Genomic DNA, 17,230 nt, shown 5'->3' with positions numbered 1-17,230 from the left:
ATGGGTGCATAATTGGCTGGATAACCGTAGTCAGAGAGTTGTTGTTAACGGTTCTAAATCCTGCTGGAAAGGGATAACAAGTGGAGTTCCTCAAGGGTCTGTTTTGGGACCCGTACTGTTCAATATCTTCATCAATGATGTAGATATTGGGATAGAGAGTACGCTTATTAAGTTTGCAGATGATACCAAACTGGGTGGGGTTGCAACTTCTTTGGAGGATAGGGACATAATTCAAAATGACGTTAGCAAGTTAGAGAAATGGTCAGAGGTAAACAAGATGAGGTTTAATAAAGAGAAATGCAAAGTGCTCCACTTAGGAAGGAACAATCAGTTCCATACATATAAGATGGGAAGCGACTGTCTAGGAAGGAGCATGGCGGAAAGGGATCTAGGGGTCATAGTGGACCACAAGTTGAATATGAGTCAACAGTGTGATGCTGTTGCAAAAAAAGCAAATATGATTCTAGGTTGTATCAACAGGTGTGTTGTAAGCAAAACTCGTGAAGTCATTCTGCCGCTCTACTCTGCACTAGTTAGGTCTCAGCTGGAGTACTGTGTCCAGTTCTGGGCGCCACATTTCAAGAAAGATGTGGAGAAATTGGAAAGGGTACAGAGAAGAGCGACAAGAATGATTAAAGGTTTAGAGAACATGACCTATGAAGCCAGGCTTCATGAACTGGGCTTGTTTAGTTTGGAAAAAAGAAGATTAAGGGGGGACATGAGAGCGGTTTTCAAATATCTAAAAGGGTGTCACAAGGAGGAAGGAGAAAATTTGTTCCTCTTGGTTTCTGAGGACAGGACAAGGAGTAATGGGCTTAAAGTGCAGCAGGGGAGGTTTAGATTGGACATTAGGAAAAAATTCCTAACTGTCAGGGTGGTCAAATATTGGAATAAATTGCTAAGAGAGGTGGTGGAATCTCCCTCTCTGGAGATATTTAAGAACAGGTTAGATAGACATCTGTCAGGGATGGTGTAGACGGAGCTTGGTCCTGCCTTGAGGGCGGAGGGCTGGACTCGATGACCTCTCGAGGTCCCTTCCAGTCCTATGATTCTATGATTCTATGATTCTATTTGGAGAATGGTTACTCTGAACTGGCTTGGCTGATACTAGGTTGGCTGACAGTTCCAGCCTGTATTTTGAGGATCTGTGACCTGTTTGTACCGTACATTAGGGTGAGACACCACTTGAATCAAATTTTGTTTAGTTTCTAGAACTCAAACTACAAATTAATTTTTATTTCTTGGGTAATCAACTTGGATACCTGTGCTTGCTATTCAGAATCATTTAAAATCTATCTGCAGATATCTATTAATCTGTTTTATATTTGATCTAAACCAGTGAGTTTTGGTTGAAGTGTTTGGGAAACCTCAGCTCAGTTCACAAAGCCTGGGGTGTGTCCTCTCCACACGGAGGGAGTGCTGGACTGAGTCAGGAACTTTCAGTGTCCAGGCTTCTGAGTCATGCAAGACTGTATAGTTCTGGGGTGTCAGGCTAAGAGGCTCGGGGCAATTGATTGCAGCCTCCCCATTGATGGTTTGTGAGTGGCTGGAAGATAGTTATGTAACTCAGTTGGGTGTGTCACTACCTGTGGATGACTGCAAGTGCAGTGCCTGTCAGAGGTTTGTGGCTTGACAATGGTGCGAGAGACAAACCAGGCTGGTGGTTGGGGGGGACTCAGTGGTTCCACCCCAGGAATCCCATCACAACAGCTAAGTTTCTTTTGGCTGGCATTTGCAAAGCTGCCTAAGCCCTCATGCTGCCTTACAACCCATAAGCAGCTTGGGGCCCCTACCTCAAGCAAAAGCCAGTGGTACTGGCATAGTTTTGGGCATGGGGTGCCTTAATCCTGTCCACACCTCACCCCACCCTCTAGAGTTGGGCCAACAAATGGGACCCTGATGTGGGGCTGGTGGCCAGAGCCCTGGATTTGATGGCTGTGCAGCACCCTGCGTATGGGACCTACCAGTAGAGGCTGTGGGTGCAGGACTGGTAGCCGGGTAGAGCCCAGGAGCTGAGCGGGGTATGGAGTGAGTAGCCAAGTGGAGCAAAAGGCCAGCAGTGGAGGCCCTGGGTGTGAGGCTGGTAGCCAAGTAGGACACTGGGGACAAGTGAGGTGTGGAGCCTACACCGATGACAAAAGCCACTGCGGCCCTAAAGCAGGATTCTCAAACTAGGCAGGGGAATGCCTATCTCACTTATGAGGCCCAGGCCTGTCGGTGAGCTCTGAGCATGCCTAAGACTTGATTTGTGTGTCCCTGCAGCCTGAGTGCAAGACCCAGGCTGCCAAGAGGCAGCACAGCTACCATATCGAAGACAGCCAGGGCACAGGGCGAAGTTGGGCAAACATGAGCAAGTTATTCATGATGAGCAGGAGACACGGAGAGGGAAAAGCAGGGCTGTCCAGTATAAAGCAGGGCTGTCCAGGTAACATCTCGTACTGCTGCGGAGGTGGGTCTTTGGCTCTGCCATGCAATGCATAAGTACCTTTGAAAATCTGGCTCTCTTGAGCTACGTCTAGACTACAAAGCCTCTGTCAACAAAGAGCATCTAGACTATAGCCAGTTCTGTCGACAAAGCAAGCCGCTTTTTCGACAGAAAGCGTAGATGCTCTCTTTTGAAAAAGCACAGTGTGGATGCAATAACGCCTTTTGTCGACATAACTCTGTCAACAAAAGGCGTTATTCCTCATAAAATGAGGTTTACCACCGTTGACAAAACTGCCACGTTCTGTCTACTTACTGTCGACTTAACGTGGCAGTAGTGTAGATGCAGGTATAGTTTTGTCGACGAAAGCCCACTTTTGTCGACAAAACCCTGTAGTCTAGACACACCCTTGGAGTCAGTTCCCCATTTATACAATGGATATGAGAGTACTCTTCTGATCTTAAAAGGGTGCTGCACAGCTCACTACATAGCAGATTTTCTGGTGCTCAGATAACTGCACTGAAAGAGATCATATAATTGTTTAAGACATGCAAAGGCAAATAGGACAACACAATACAGTGAGCCAATGGGCAAGTTTCAGACATAAATGCCATTCCCTAAAAGGGGCTAAGCCTGCTCACTTCCCACTCACTATTCCTTTCTGAGGGCAATAAAAGAAAAACCTACTGATGTAATTTTAGCATATTCTGGAGTATGATCCTCATTTTGACTCTAAACGTGGACTCATAAACCTATGGCTGTGTTTCTACTAAGTGCCTGAAAGGATCTGTCCTTGGCTCTGTGCCATTCAATATTTTTAAACATGGGCTGCAATAAACTATAAAATTATTGCTCGTTACATGTGCAGACATTGGTGTGGAGTGGTTGGTTTGATAGGGACATGTAGGTTGCACAGACCAATTTGCATCTCTTGCTCAGGCAGGCTCAGTTGAACTTATTTCAATACAAAAATGCTATTTCATACAGCTAGGGCCAAGGAATGTGGGTTGCAATTACAAGTTAGGGGACAGTATCCTGGAATTCACAGACAGTGAAATGGACTTAAAGGTCATGGGACATAACCAACTGATGATGAGCTTCCAATAACAGGCTGTGGCTAAGAGGGCCAACATGATCCTGGGATGGCTTAGCAGGGTAATATCAAGTAGAAGTAAGGAGGCAGTGTTATCGCTGTACACAGCCATGCCGGCCTCTTATTGGACTATGATGTCCTCTTCTGGGTCAATCCTTTAAAAGGGATGATGAAAAATTAGAAAGGATTCCCAAATCAGCTACACAAATGAGTCATGATATGGAAAACATATCTTCTATACAGGACTATGTAGCACTTTAAAGACTAACAAGGTGGTTTAATAGATGATGAGCTTTTGTGGGCCAGACTCACTTCCTCAGATCAAATAGTGGAAGAAAATAGTCACAACCATATATACCAATATACATATATATGGTTGTGACTATTTTCTTCCATTATTTGATCTGAGGAAGTGGGTCTGGCCCACGAAAGCTCATCATCTAATAAACCATCTTGTTAGTCTTTAAAGTGCTACATAGTCCTGTATTTTGTTTCAGCTACACCAGACTAACACAGCTACATTTCTATCACATCTTCTATAGGGATGCATCTAGACTGTAGAGTTTTTTCGGAAAAATGTCTGTTTTTCCAAAAAACTTCACTTATGTCCACACTGCTATTCCATTATTTTGAAAGAAAATCGAAAGAATGCAGGGGTTTTCCCAACATTGGTACATCTCATTCTACAAGAGAGAAGCCTTCTCTGAAAGAGCTCTTTCGGAAAAAGGCGTGTGTGAACGCAAAAGAGGGAGTTTTTTCAAAAGAAGAGGCCTCCAGGAAAAAGCACAGGTGCCCTGGTGGTCACTCCATCCACAATAATCACAGATTACATGAGAGAGAGCATCCGATGAGTGTGGGGGTTCTTTTATGAAAAAAAAAGATCACTTTTTCAATGCATTTTTAAAGATCTCTTCTGAAAAAGCTTCTTTCAAAAGAAGCTTGCAGTCTAGACGTACCCCCAGAGAAAACTTATGAAGCACAATCTATTTAGTTTATCCAAGACGGAGTTAAGAGGGGGCTTGATTGTAGTCTGATCAAAATACCGCTATGGGAAAGAACTTTTTAATCACAGCAGAAAAACACAAAATGAGATTCAGTACTTGGAAGCAGAAGTTAGACAAATTGACATCAGAAATAAAGCACAATATTTCAACAGTTACGCTAATCTGACATAGGAATGATTTACCTAGGGATGCGATGGATTCTTTATCACTTGACCTTTCTGGTCAAGACTTGATGTCTTTCTAACAGATGCTTTCAATTTATGGGCTTGATTCAGAAATTATTGTTGAAGTTCTCTAGCCTGTGTAAAGTGAGAGGTCAGATTAGATAATCAGAATGGTCCTCTCTGTCTTTAAAAGCTATGGGGTTTTTTTTTCCTCCGCTGTATCCCGTCAGTTTTCAGACATCTTTTTGTCTCATCATAAACTTTTTCCTGGGGACATTTTGATTCCTCTTCATCAATGTGTGTGCAAAATTTGGGGATGGAAACCTCACATCCAGATACTTTTCATGTGTAATAAATCATGAGACCATTAATGCTGTAGAAGATGAAATGTCACAGTCAAGTTTTGAAACCTACGGTTCACAGCATGTGACGCCTCTCCTTCTGTGGGGAACCAAACAGGATGTAATACCTCTACAAGCAGCAGATACAGGGGCAGCCTCTTAGGGCAACCTGTGGAGGTTTTATACTTTGATTGCAAATGTCTTGGGTACAAGGTTTCATCCGTTTTCACGTGTTAATGTCATTAAGGGGGTGACACAGGAGCCATATTTCACCATAATTGATTATTTCTTCTTAAAGGGCATTTTTTGCCAGAATAAATAAATGAAATCTTAAGTAGTAGATAGAAATTATAAAACATGACATTAGCCCAAATGGAATGCCGGAGTTTAGTTACAATCATATCTGTCAAGCATCAGTTAATTAATTATTATTATTATTATTGGTTTCCTGATTGTACTTACACAAATATTTCCTCTGAGAGAGCCTTAACAATGTTCATGTCCTGCCAATGATTTTTTGCCCTGTCATGTGAATTCCCCTGTTAACCTCTAAGTTTCCTGTAAAAGAGACTCCACCCTTACTTCAGACCCAAAGATGTGTTAAGTCTGAAGATTTAAACAGGATATAGGTATATCTCTTTTATTCCCAAAAGGCCCTTGCAAATGCAACAGATTACTATGTAAAATGATACAGTATTGAAGGATCGCTTTACCCCCTACTAAAATAGTTCCAGCTGGATGAAGGGAGCAATCCTTTAACAGTGCATGGCAAAACTACACCACTATTTGTTTTACAGGGTGTAATTTGAGGAGGCATTCAGGGATCTTTCTATTTTCTTTTTAAAAGTTGAGTTGTGACTATGTGTAACATTGGAGTTAGATCCTAGTTCTTCTTATGGGAAATGGTGATTAAGATAAAATTAACAACCTGGCCCATCCATGAACTGCATGACAACTTAGAATGATAGAATCACAGGGTTGGAAGAGACCTCCAGAGATCACTGAGTCCAAGTCCCTGGTAAAAGCAGGACCAACCCCAACTAAATCATCCCAGCCAGGGCATTGTCCAGCCATGACATAAAAACCTCTAGAGATGGAGATTCCACCACCTCCCTAGGTAACCCATTCCAGTGCTTCACCACTCTCCCAGTGAAATGGATTTTCCTAATATCCAACCTAGACCTCTCCAATGCAACTTGAGACCATTGCTCCTCCTTCTGTCATCTGTCATCACTGAGAGCAGCCCCTCTCCAACCTCTTTGGAACCCCCTTTCAGGTAGTTGAAGGCTGCTATCAAAACCCCCCTCCCTCTTCTCTTCTGTAGACTGGGCCAAATCCCTCAGCCTCTCCTCATAAGTCTTGTGCTTGCACTTCTCTCAAGTGGACCTTAATCAGCAGCCAGTGCTGGAATTTGTTTTCAAGCAATGTCCAGCCACAGTCAAGCAATTTTAGACTGGGACTTTCAAAGGATATTGAGAAAGTTAGGCACCAAAATCTACCTAGGCATCTTACTTCCCTTAGGTTTCTTTGAAAACCCTCTCTCTAATGACTGCATTAGTGATCAGAATAGGCAACTTGTAGCCTGGTTGTATACCTCTTCATGGACAGAGTTCCAGATACTCAAAGGTATTTAGCCACCAAACCCCCACTCAAATCAGTGGTGGTTAGTCATCTCAAAGCCTTTGAGTACTGTTGCCTGAAGGACTAATGGGTATCAAGAATGAGCAATAGTAATGTAAAATAATTCTTGAATTGAAAATGAGTGAGCACCTCTCATTCAGAGCAATCTAACTTACGAGCCATGTATCAGAAGTAATGAAATACTCAGAGCCTGAGGTATTACTCACCCCAAGCAAAAGTGCTAGAATTGGATCCATGCTTGTTTTTAACTTTCAGGCTTTGTTGTGTTAAGTTCACACTGTTTTATTTTTAGGATTCAATTATTGGCTAATGGTTCATTAAGTTTTTTTTTTATCTGAACAGCACTTCAAACCTTCTCTATTTACACTCTGTTTTGCATAATCCAGGCTAATTAACACATCAAGACAAACAGCTCAGCCAGGCTAGTCATTAGAGTTCTATGTCCCCAACCGTTCATTCTGCACACAAAGTGAAACCATGCTCAGAGACGTGAACGTGAGAAAAACAAAACCTGGATTCTCCCAAGGAATTCAGCTTAGCCTACTTTGTCTAAGCAACTGACAAAATGGAATCATAGAAGATTAAGGTTGCAAGACACCTCAGGAGGTCAGCTAGTCCAAACGTGTGCTCAAAGCAGGACCAACCCCAACCAGATCTTTCCAGCCAGGGTTTTGTCAAGCCTGACCTTAAAAACTTCTAAGTATGGTGATTCCACTACCTCCCTAGGTAACCCATTGCAGTGCTTTAAGAAACTCCTAGTGAAATAGTTTTTCCTAAAATCCAATCCAGATCTTCCCTACTGCAATTTGAGACCATTACTCCTTGTTCTGCCATCTGTCACTAATGAGAACAGCCTCTCTCCAACCTCTTTGGGACCCCTCTTCAGGAAGCTGAAGGGTGCTATCAAATCCCCCTTCACTCTTCTATTCTGTAGACTAAGGCTAGGTCTATACTACAAAGGTAAGTTAGCAATTGGAGTATCTTTTCCCACTTTACTGTTGAAAGAGGCTTTTCCAAAATTTGGCATGGTGCCAAATTTCAAAACCCTTCCTCTTTCAGCACATCCCTTCTTCCTCGTAAAATGAAGTTTACAGGGATGGCAAAAGAGCACATCCACTTTTTTGAAAATTTTTCCAAAAAATCGGATGCATTCCTTGGGGATGGCATTGCTTTTCCGGGATACCTGCATTATCCTGGCAAAGCACTGCAGTCTAGACGTAGTCTAAATAAGCCCAAATCCATGTGCTCCACTTCCCTAATAATAACTTCATCAGGTTGCTTTTGGCCCAATCCTCCAATTTGCCTAGTTCATTCTGTACCCTATCTCTACACCCTAGCATATCTATCTCTCCCCCCATCTTAGTGTCATCCGTGAAGTTGCTGAGGGTACAATCCATTTCACCCATCATCCAGATCATTAATGAAAATGTTGAACAAAACCTGCTCCTGGACTGACTCTTAGGTCACTCCATTTGTTACTGGCTGCCAAGTAGACACTGAGCAATTGGTCACTACCCATGTAGCCTGACAATCTGGCCAGCTTTCTATCCACTTCATAATCCATTCATCCAGACCATACTTCTTTAACTCTCTGGCAAGAATACCGTGGGAGACAATATCAAAAGCTTTGATAAAGTCAAAGTATATCATGTCCACCACCTTCCCCATATCCACGGGCTCAGGTACCTAGTCATAGAAGACAATTTGATTGGTGAGCCGTGACTTCCTTTTCATGAATCTATGTTGATTATTGCTGATCAGCTTTCTCTCCTCCAAGTATGGATTCCTTGAGGATCCGCTCCATAGTTTTTCTAGGGACTGAGGTGAGGTTGTCAGATATGTAGTTCTCCAAACTCTCCGTCTTTCCTTTTTTTTAAAGTTGAGTACCACATTTGCCTGTTTCCAATCATCCCAGGACCTCCCCCCATCACCATGAATTTTCAAAGATAATGGCCAGTGGCTCTGCAATCACATTAGACAACTTGCTCAGCACCCTCAGATGCGTTAGGTATGTCCCCATGGACTTGCATACGTCCAGCTTTTCTATCCAGTCTTCAACTTGTTCTTTCACTGTTGAGGGCTGTTCACCTCCTCCCCATATTTTTCTGCCTAATGTAGCAGTCCGGAATCTGACCTAGTCTGTGAAGACCAAGGCAAAACAGCAAAGTACTTTTTCCACATCATCTGTTATTAGGTTGCCTCCTCCATTCAGTAGGAGGTACACACCTTCCCTGACCTTCCACTTGTTGCTAATATATCTGTAGAAACCCTTCTTATTATTCTTCACATTCCTTGCTAGCTGCTATTCCAGTTGTGCTTTGGCCTTCCTGATTACTCCTCTGCATGCTCCAACAACATTTATATACTCCTCCCTAGTCATCAGTCCAAGTTTTCACTTCCTGCAAGCTTCTTTTGTGTGTTTAAGCTCATCAAAGATTTCACTGTCAAGTAAAGTTTGTCTCCTGTCATATTTGCTATCTTTTCTGCACATTGGGGGTATGTCTATGCTTCAGTGTTTTTTCAGAAAAATGACCATTTTTCTGAAAAAACTCCATTTACATCCACACTGCAATTGCATTCTTTCAAAAAAAAATTCAAAAGAGCAGAGTTTTTCCAACCTTGGTAAACCTCTTTCTACGAGAAAGGAGCTTTTTCTGAAAGAGCTCTTTCAGAAAAAGGCGTGTGTGGATAGGGAAAAGGGAGTTCTTTCAAAAGCAGAGAAAAGAGGAAAAAGCAAAGGTGCTCTGGTAGCCACCCTGTCCATAGTGATCACAGCTTAAACGTGATATAGCATCCATTCAGGGTGGACGCTATCTTTCAAAAAAGCAGATCGCTTTTTCGATGTGGTTTTGCTGTGTAGATGCTCACTGGAATAGACTGGAATGGTTTGTTCCTGCACCCTCAATTAGGCTTCTTTAAAATACAGCCAGCTCTCCTGGATTACTTTCCCTCTCATATTAACCTTCCACAGCATCCTGCCCATCAGTTCGCTGAGGGAATCAACGTCTGCTTTTCTGAAGTCCAGGGTCCATATTCTGCTGCTCTCCTTTCTTCCTTTTTTTCAAGATCCTGAACTCAACCATCTCAAAGTCACTGCCGTTCAGGTTGCCACTTATACCTACTTCTCCTACAAGTACTTCCTTATTTGTGAAGAACATGACCCCTAGTTGGTTCCTCCAGCAGTTGCACAAGGAAACTGTCCTCAATACTATCCAAATCTTTCTGGATTGCCTGTGCACTGCTGTATTGCTCTTTCAGTAGACATTGAGGTGATTGAAATCCCCCATGAGAACCAGAGCCTGTTCCTCATCTACCTGGAATTCCTCATCTACCTCAGCCTCCTGGTCTGGTGATCGATAGCAGGCACCCATTACAACATCTCTCTTGTTCTCACTTCTAAACTTAACCCAAAGACTCTCAACAGGTTTTTTTTCCAGTTTCATACTGGAGTACAGCAACCATGCTGCTCTCTTACATACAGTACACGTCCTCCTTCTTTTCTCCCCTGCGTGTCCTTTTTGAACAATTTAGACTCATTCATGACAGTCTCCAAAAATGATTGCTTTGCCTGAGTGGTGTTTAAGATACAACCACCAGGAAAAAATGTCGACTTTCATGGTGAATATAACCTTTGGATTTTTCTCTAATAGTACAGGCAATCCCCGACTTACGCGGATCCGACTTATGTCGGATCCGCACTTACGAACGGGGCTTTCTCGCCCCGGAGGTCGAGGTGGTGGATTGCTACCTGCGAGCTCCGGGGCGAGAAAGCCCCGTTCGTAAGCTGCTCCGGTGCCCCTGGTCTGCTGGAGACCGTCTCCAGCAGACCAGGGGCACCGGGCGGGTTCCCGCGCTTCTGAGGCTTTGCCAGAGCAAAGCCTCAGAGGCGCAGCACCCCGCTGCCGCTGCGGCTCTGCTCCCCGTGTCCCTGGTCTGCTGGGGGGGGGAGGGACGCAGCTAGTGTGCCCCCCCCCCCAGCAGACCAGGCTTTTGTTTTGGACCCTGGGGCAGAGCAGCTGGGGCGCTGCTGATTGGTCCTGCAGCGCCGCTCTGGGCACTACTGGACCAACCCGGAAGCACCCCAGCTGCTCTGCCTCAGGTCCTGATTCAGCCAATGCTGGTCAGTTTCAGCAGTGGCTGAATCAGGACGCCTGGGGCAGAGCAGCTGGGGTGATGCTGGGTTGGTCCAGTAGTGCCGAGGAGCGAGGAGCGGTGCTACTGGAGCAACCCAGCAGCACCCCAGCTGCTCTGCCCCAGGCGTCCCCAAGTCAGCCGCTGCTGAAACTGACCAGCGCTGACTACAGGAAGCCCGAGGCAGAGTTGCTCTGCCCCAGGCTTCCTGGAATCAGCCGCTGATCAGTTTCAGCAGCAGCTGACTTGGGGACGCTTGGGGTTCTTAAGTTGAATCTGTATGTAAGTCAGAACTGGCGGTCAGTTTCAGCAGCGGCTGAATCTGGATGCCAGTTCCGACTTACATACAGATTCAACTTAAGAACAAACCTACAGTCCCTATCTTGTACGTAACCCGGGGACTGCCTGTAATTTAATATGTATCTAGCTCCTCACAACTCAATACATTTTATGGTCTATATACATAGAGCACCACTGAAGTGCAGCCACCTCTGGGGAGGAAAAGGAAGACAGTTGACAAACAGATGATATGCTACAAAGCAGGGAGAGTTTGTTTTGTGCATGGTAGATAAGCTTTTGAATGGGAAGTACCATTAGATCTTTAAAGTCCAGGTATTTAAAGACTTGCATATTATACAATGCATGACACAAACAAGAGTCTGAAGTGCTGAATTATAAACCTCTATCACCAGGATAGGGCTCAGTGTTGCAAAACTGGCTGTTTACTGTGAGGCCAAAAATATTTTTTCCAAATGATCTTTTTCTGTACAGCTGCTCTAGATGTATCTAGACACTGTATCCATCACTCATGTTGTTGCACTACCTAATCCTTCCTCTGTTTCCTCAGTGACTTTTCTGCAAGACAAACCTCTAATGAGGAATTGGCTACTCTTGGACAGAAATCTTCCTAAAATCCCCTCCCTCATAAAGACTGAAAGATCCTTTCCTCAAGCCTATAGTGAGTGATCTGTACTTTCATCAACAATAGTTACTATTTGTTCTTGTTTTACAGGAACAGGTAGACAATCCAACTGATATTAGGGCTCGGTTATTCTAGGCATTGTTGAAGCACACAACCAAAGTGAGAAACAGAGAGAGCTCCCGCAAAGAGTTTACAATCAAAATATACAGGACAGATAAGCCATAAAAGGAGAAACAGTGGCAGCAGCACAACTCAGACTAGAACTGGGGTCTCCTCAATCCCTGTCTAGTTCTCTTGGGGCATGGCTACACTGGGGAGTTATTTTGAAAAAAAACCCACCCTTTATTTCAAAATAACAAGGTGAGTGTCCACAGTACCAACCCTGTTATTTTGAAATAATGGGCTTGTTCTTTCAAAATAATAAATCCTGCTTGTGAAGAGGAATAAGCTTATTTGGGTGTTATTATTTTGAAATAACTTACTTCGAAATAACCTGATAGTGTAGACATAACCTAGGTTATGCTACCTCCCTGTAACAATATTAATAAGCAAGAAAGCTGCTTAATGGGCAATGTAATGTTCTGAGTGTAGACTGATTTTCAAAGGCCACCCTGATATCAACAGGGCCTAGCAGAGTTAAGCACCTGAGAAAAATCAGGCCACCTTTATTTAGATGCTTATAGTAGCTGTAGGCAATAAGGATAAAAAAGTTCTGCCTGTTTTACATAGATATTATATAATGTTTGCCACTACTCAAGCATAGATTGCTTGCATTCAAATCCTTGCCCAGAATGTCCCTCTCTGTGCACCTTCACAAGTCGCCTGTAACCCTTTATTCTCTGTGCTCTTGTGTGTGTATAATTTGGGAAGTGCTTCAGGGCCTTTTCGAATAAAATACCCTATTTGTTTTTATAACCAGAGCCTTATTTTATGTTTTATTCCTAGGAAAGATTTCCCTTCAGCCTAGTCTATGTAGTGACTGCTAGTCAATATAATGATTGGTGGCCTACGCCATTATTAGTCTTCATTAGCACTTCAGTGTCTTCAGTCCTGAAAGCAAACTTGGGAAAGCTTCAAAGACATGAATATTTGACCAGTTTGCTTCCTGTAATGCTGTCTAAGCATCAGCAAAGGAAGATGGAAAGGTAGTGTCTTTAGCCTTGTTAGCAATATATACATGCAAACAAATGAAAAACCAGGATGTGAGTCTACAGCAGTGCTCTTATTCCAGTCTCCAGAGCCTGTTAAAGATTGAGGCTTAGAATATTTGCAAACTCTTAAAAAAGGCCCATAATTACATTATACATCCCTGAGCTGAATATAAAAACATCTGTGTGTTGGACCTGGGCCCTTTCTTGCTGCAAAACAGTAATACAACTCCAACCATGTCTATATCGACAGGAATTTACCTAGACAGACAGCAACAAGTGATATCTCAAACTCACCTTGTTGTGAGCATGTAGAATAGGGGCTTTGTGCAAAATTTTGAACCAGATTAAGGTTTAGGTTTCAAACATAATGCAAGTTCAGGGTTATTTGGCTCTTAGGATTGTTGCAATCCTATCTTTAATTCAAATGTATGTATTCAACTGCCCGAGGAACAATCTGATGGAGCAACAAAGAATCTGAGTATTCGGGGTAGCAGTTCAGGTCTTGTAAAACCAATTCATTATGACACCAAACAAAATTAGGGGCTTGGATATACAACAGTTATTTCATGTGCTTGTCCACATTTTATCTGCACTTGTGCAAGTCCCTGGCGCCTCTCTTCTATGCTTTTTGGGACCCTTCCTTCTTCTGGTTTGGGTAATGCTCTTTCCAGTTGTCTGCAATGAATCCCTTCCCTTTCATAATCCCATGGGCATTTATCATGCTTCAAATTTCTGTGGGCTACCCAGGCCTCCTTCTAGGCTTAAGGGCTATGTCTAGACTACAGAGTTTTGTAGGAAAAATGGCCAGTTTCCAACAAAACTTGAGTTATGTTGTTAGCAGAATTGTATAAAATTGCTTACTGAACATCAATGTAATGCTTGTAATTGTACCTGACCAGTGTATTGTAATGAATACATAGTGAGCCACTTAATACCAATGTATGTACACGTCATCATATGTTTTAAAAGATTGCTGAGTCACACTGACATGCTTGAATTTAAATTACACCAATTGTAAATGAATATTCATGGGTCTGAACGTTGACCATATGAATATTCATTGAAAGGACGGTTTCTCATGATTATGTATTAATATTGTGTATGGACCAATTGTTTTAAACTTATGCAAATATTGCATCTTTATCAACCAATCATTTTAAAGTAAAACCCTCATGAATATGCATAAGCATGATCTATATAAGTGTATGCCACGCCAGTTAAGCTGTTGCGTCGGGGCGTCGGGCTTAGGCTTAGGTCAGGCTTAGCGTATGAGTGAGAGGGTGTGAGAGAGGTCTAGAGTCTTGGTCCCAGGTGTATTGGTATGAGAGAGGTCTAGAGTCTTATGGAAAGGAGATGAACGGAAGGTTCATTTCTCCTTATTTTCCTTAGGTTTAGTTTAGCTTAGTTTAGTAGTTAGATAGATTAGTGTTTCATCGTCGTGTCTGTTTGTCAGGCTCGCGTCGGTCCACGCACGTTGGCTGTCGTCGAGACTGTTCGTAGGGCACGTTGCGAATTAGTTAAGGTTTTTATTTTAGGTTAAGCTTAGAGTAGGATTAGAATAGAGAGTCTAGCTTCTATCGCCGTCCGGCTGCTCCGAAGCACAGGAAGGACGAGGACCGTGTGGAAGGCCAGTCGTTGCACCCTATTCCGACTTCGTCAAGGGACGCCTGGTTGTTCCTCTCCAAAGGCCCGGAAGGACCTGAGGATCGAGGTCACCAGCATCGGCGCCATCAACCACCGAGGGACTTCTGGCAGGTCCTCTCCCGAGGTTTTAAATTAGCCAGAGGATTGAGGTCACCAGGAACTCATCCATCGCCCTCTGTGCCTCTAGACTCTGGTAAAGTTGTTATATTTTAGAGGGGACTGCCCCCTTGTTTGCTTGAGGTATTGTGTTTTGTTTTTGTTACAATATAGTCTTGTTGTTGAAAACTTTTCCTACACTGTCAGTTTTATTTACGAGCCATATCTTTGGGTAAGAACAAAACTGGTGATTAGATACAGCATTGGAGTCGCACCTTTAACTTCTTCTTAATTTAATAATTAGGCTAATTGGTAATAGTTAATATACCACAGTTACTCCTTACAGGTTACAATGTCCACACTGGAAGCACATTCTTTTGACAATAAATCAAAAGATCAGAGGGCTTTTTGCTCAATTGGCAATCCCCATTCTATGAGAAAGAAGCCTTTTTGCGAAAGAGCTCTTTCGTAAAAAGGTGGGTGTGGATGGGGAAGAGGGAGTTTTTTGGAAAAAGAGGGAAGAGGAAAAAGCACAGGTTCCCTAGTGGTCTGGACACTATCTTTCGAAAAAACACATCGCTTTTTTGATGCGCTTTTGTAGTGTGGTAACGCTTTTGCGCAAGACTTTTTTTGGAAAATCTCTTTCAAGAAAAGCTTCTTGCGCAAGAAGCTTGTCGTCTCGATGTAGCCAAGCATTTCTGCATTCAGACACAGCCTTTAAAGGACTCACAATGAAGGTGCTAGTAACACCCCAGGCCTTATTTACATCTTACTATACTTACCCTTGCTAGCTTTTGTAAGTCCCCCTCTGCCCAGCCTACTCTACCCATGGCAAGGAGAAGCAGTGCTCACAGCGGGGTCTCTATTACTTTGTACATTCCCTGGCCAGACCGTCAATTTTTGCTTCCCTTCCGTGGGCAGTCTCTCCTAGTTCATAATAAGTAGGATCGCCTTTTATCCCAGGCTTTGGGAAGAGTAAAGCAGTGGAGTCTGAGGGCATGTCTACACTGGGGAGTTATTTCAAAATAACTTCACTTATCTCGAAATAACAAGGTGAGGGTCCACACAGCAAGTCCGTTATTTCTAAATAACGGGCCTAATTATTTTGAAATAATAACTCCTGCTTGTGATGAAGAATCACACTTATTTCAAACTGGTTTTTTTCGGAATAGCATTGGCGTGGACTCTCAGCCGCTGCTATTTCAAAATAATTGACCCCCAGAGGCCTCTCATAGTTGCATTTGTGGCCGCTCTGGCCACAGACCTGACAACTCCACTGCCCCCTTCTCCTACAGTCTTTAAAGCTAGAGCCAGATGGGAAAGGGCTTGTGGCACCACACTGGCTCTGCCAGCGCCTTGCCACAGAGCAGCCTCCTTTTGTGGAGCCATGAATGACCCCAGAACTCCCTTGGAGCCCTCCATGGCTGCAAGCATGCCTGCAGCCACCTCTGAAGCCCCTGGCCATGGACAAAAGAAGGCACCAGCCTGGATGGATGTGGAGATGCTACATCTCATCGAGGTCTGGCAAGAGGAGACAAACCTCCAGGATCGCCACACCAAACACTGAAATGCGTATATCTGTGGACAGATGGAGGCCACCCTGGCCCAGAAGGGTCACAGCTGCAACCAGGACCAGATGCAGATGAAAATTAAAGAACTGTGGCAGGGCTACACTAAGGCCAGGGAACAAAGTTCCCACTCTGAGGTGACACCACAGAGCTGCCGCTACTATGAGCAACTAGATGTCATTCTGGGAGGGGGCCAGTCACCTCCCCCCATCGTCGACTCTGGCCAAGTCACACCTACCCTCAGCCTACACAGGGGCAGGGCTGTGGAGGAGGAGGAGCGGTAGGAGGATGAGCAGGCCAGCCTGGACATCATTCCTGCCAGCCTGGAGGTCGTCATCTGCCTGGAGCTGGTCCTGGTCCCCGAGGATGTCTCTTAGAGCTCAGACAAACCCGGAGAAGGCAGTTCAAGTGAGTTCTATCATTTTCCCTATACACATGCGGGGGACAGGCAGTGGGCGGTGAAGGGCTGCATGATCCTGGCTTGGTGTTCTCAGCCTGGGATTCACACAATAGCTTGTGCACATGGGTACATATGGAGCACCTAGTCCAATGACACTCTCACACAGGAGCCCCTCGATCCTTCTCACACGTTCCTGCATGGGCCTGCCTTACTCTGGCCTCCATAGTGGGACACCTTCCCACGACAAGCCACCACTGAGGAGGCTGAGGTCTTGGAAACACACAGCACTGCCACACACGGCACAGGCTCATGCCTGCACTTGGGCAGCATCCGCCCTCATCAAGCACAGAGAGGTGGAGGACACCGAGCCACTGAATGGGAACCTGCCAGTGGGAGGAAGTGAAGGGAACCCCAGCAAGATCCTCTCTGACAAGTGGGCTCTGCTGCTCGCATATGCCTCCCCCAACACCTTCCCCTTCTCCTCCCATGGGCAGTTCTCTCACTGAGGCTACGTGTAGACTGCAGGCTTCTTTCGGAAGAAGCTTTTCTGGAAGAGATCTTCCAGAAAAAGTCTTCCGAAAGAGAGCGTCCACACTGCCAAAGCACATCGAAAAACCAATCTGTTTTTCGAAAGATAGCGTCCACACTGA

This window comes from Pelodiscus sinensis, chromosome 6 (genome assembly GCF_052426305.1).
Source record: "Pelodiscus sinensis isolate ZL-2025 chromosome 6, ASM5242630v1, whole genome shotgun sequence".
In the NCBI taxonomy this organism is placed as follows: domain Eukaryota; kingdom Metazoa; phylum Chordata; order Testudines; family Trionychidae; genus Pelodiscus; species Pelodiscus sinensis.
Note: the sequence above shows the minus strand (reverse complement) of the source record.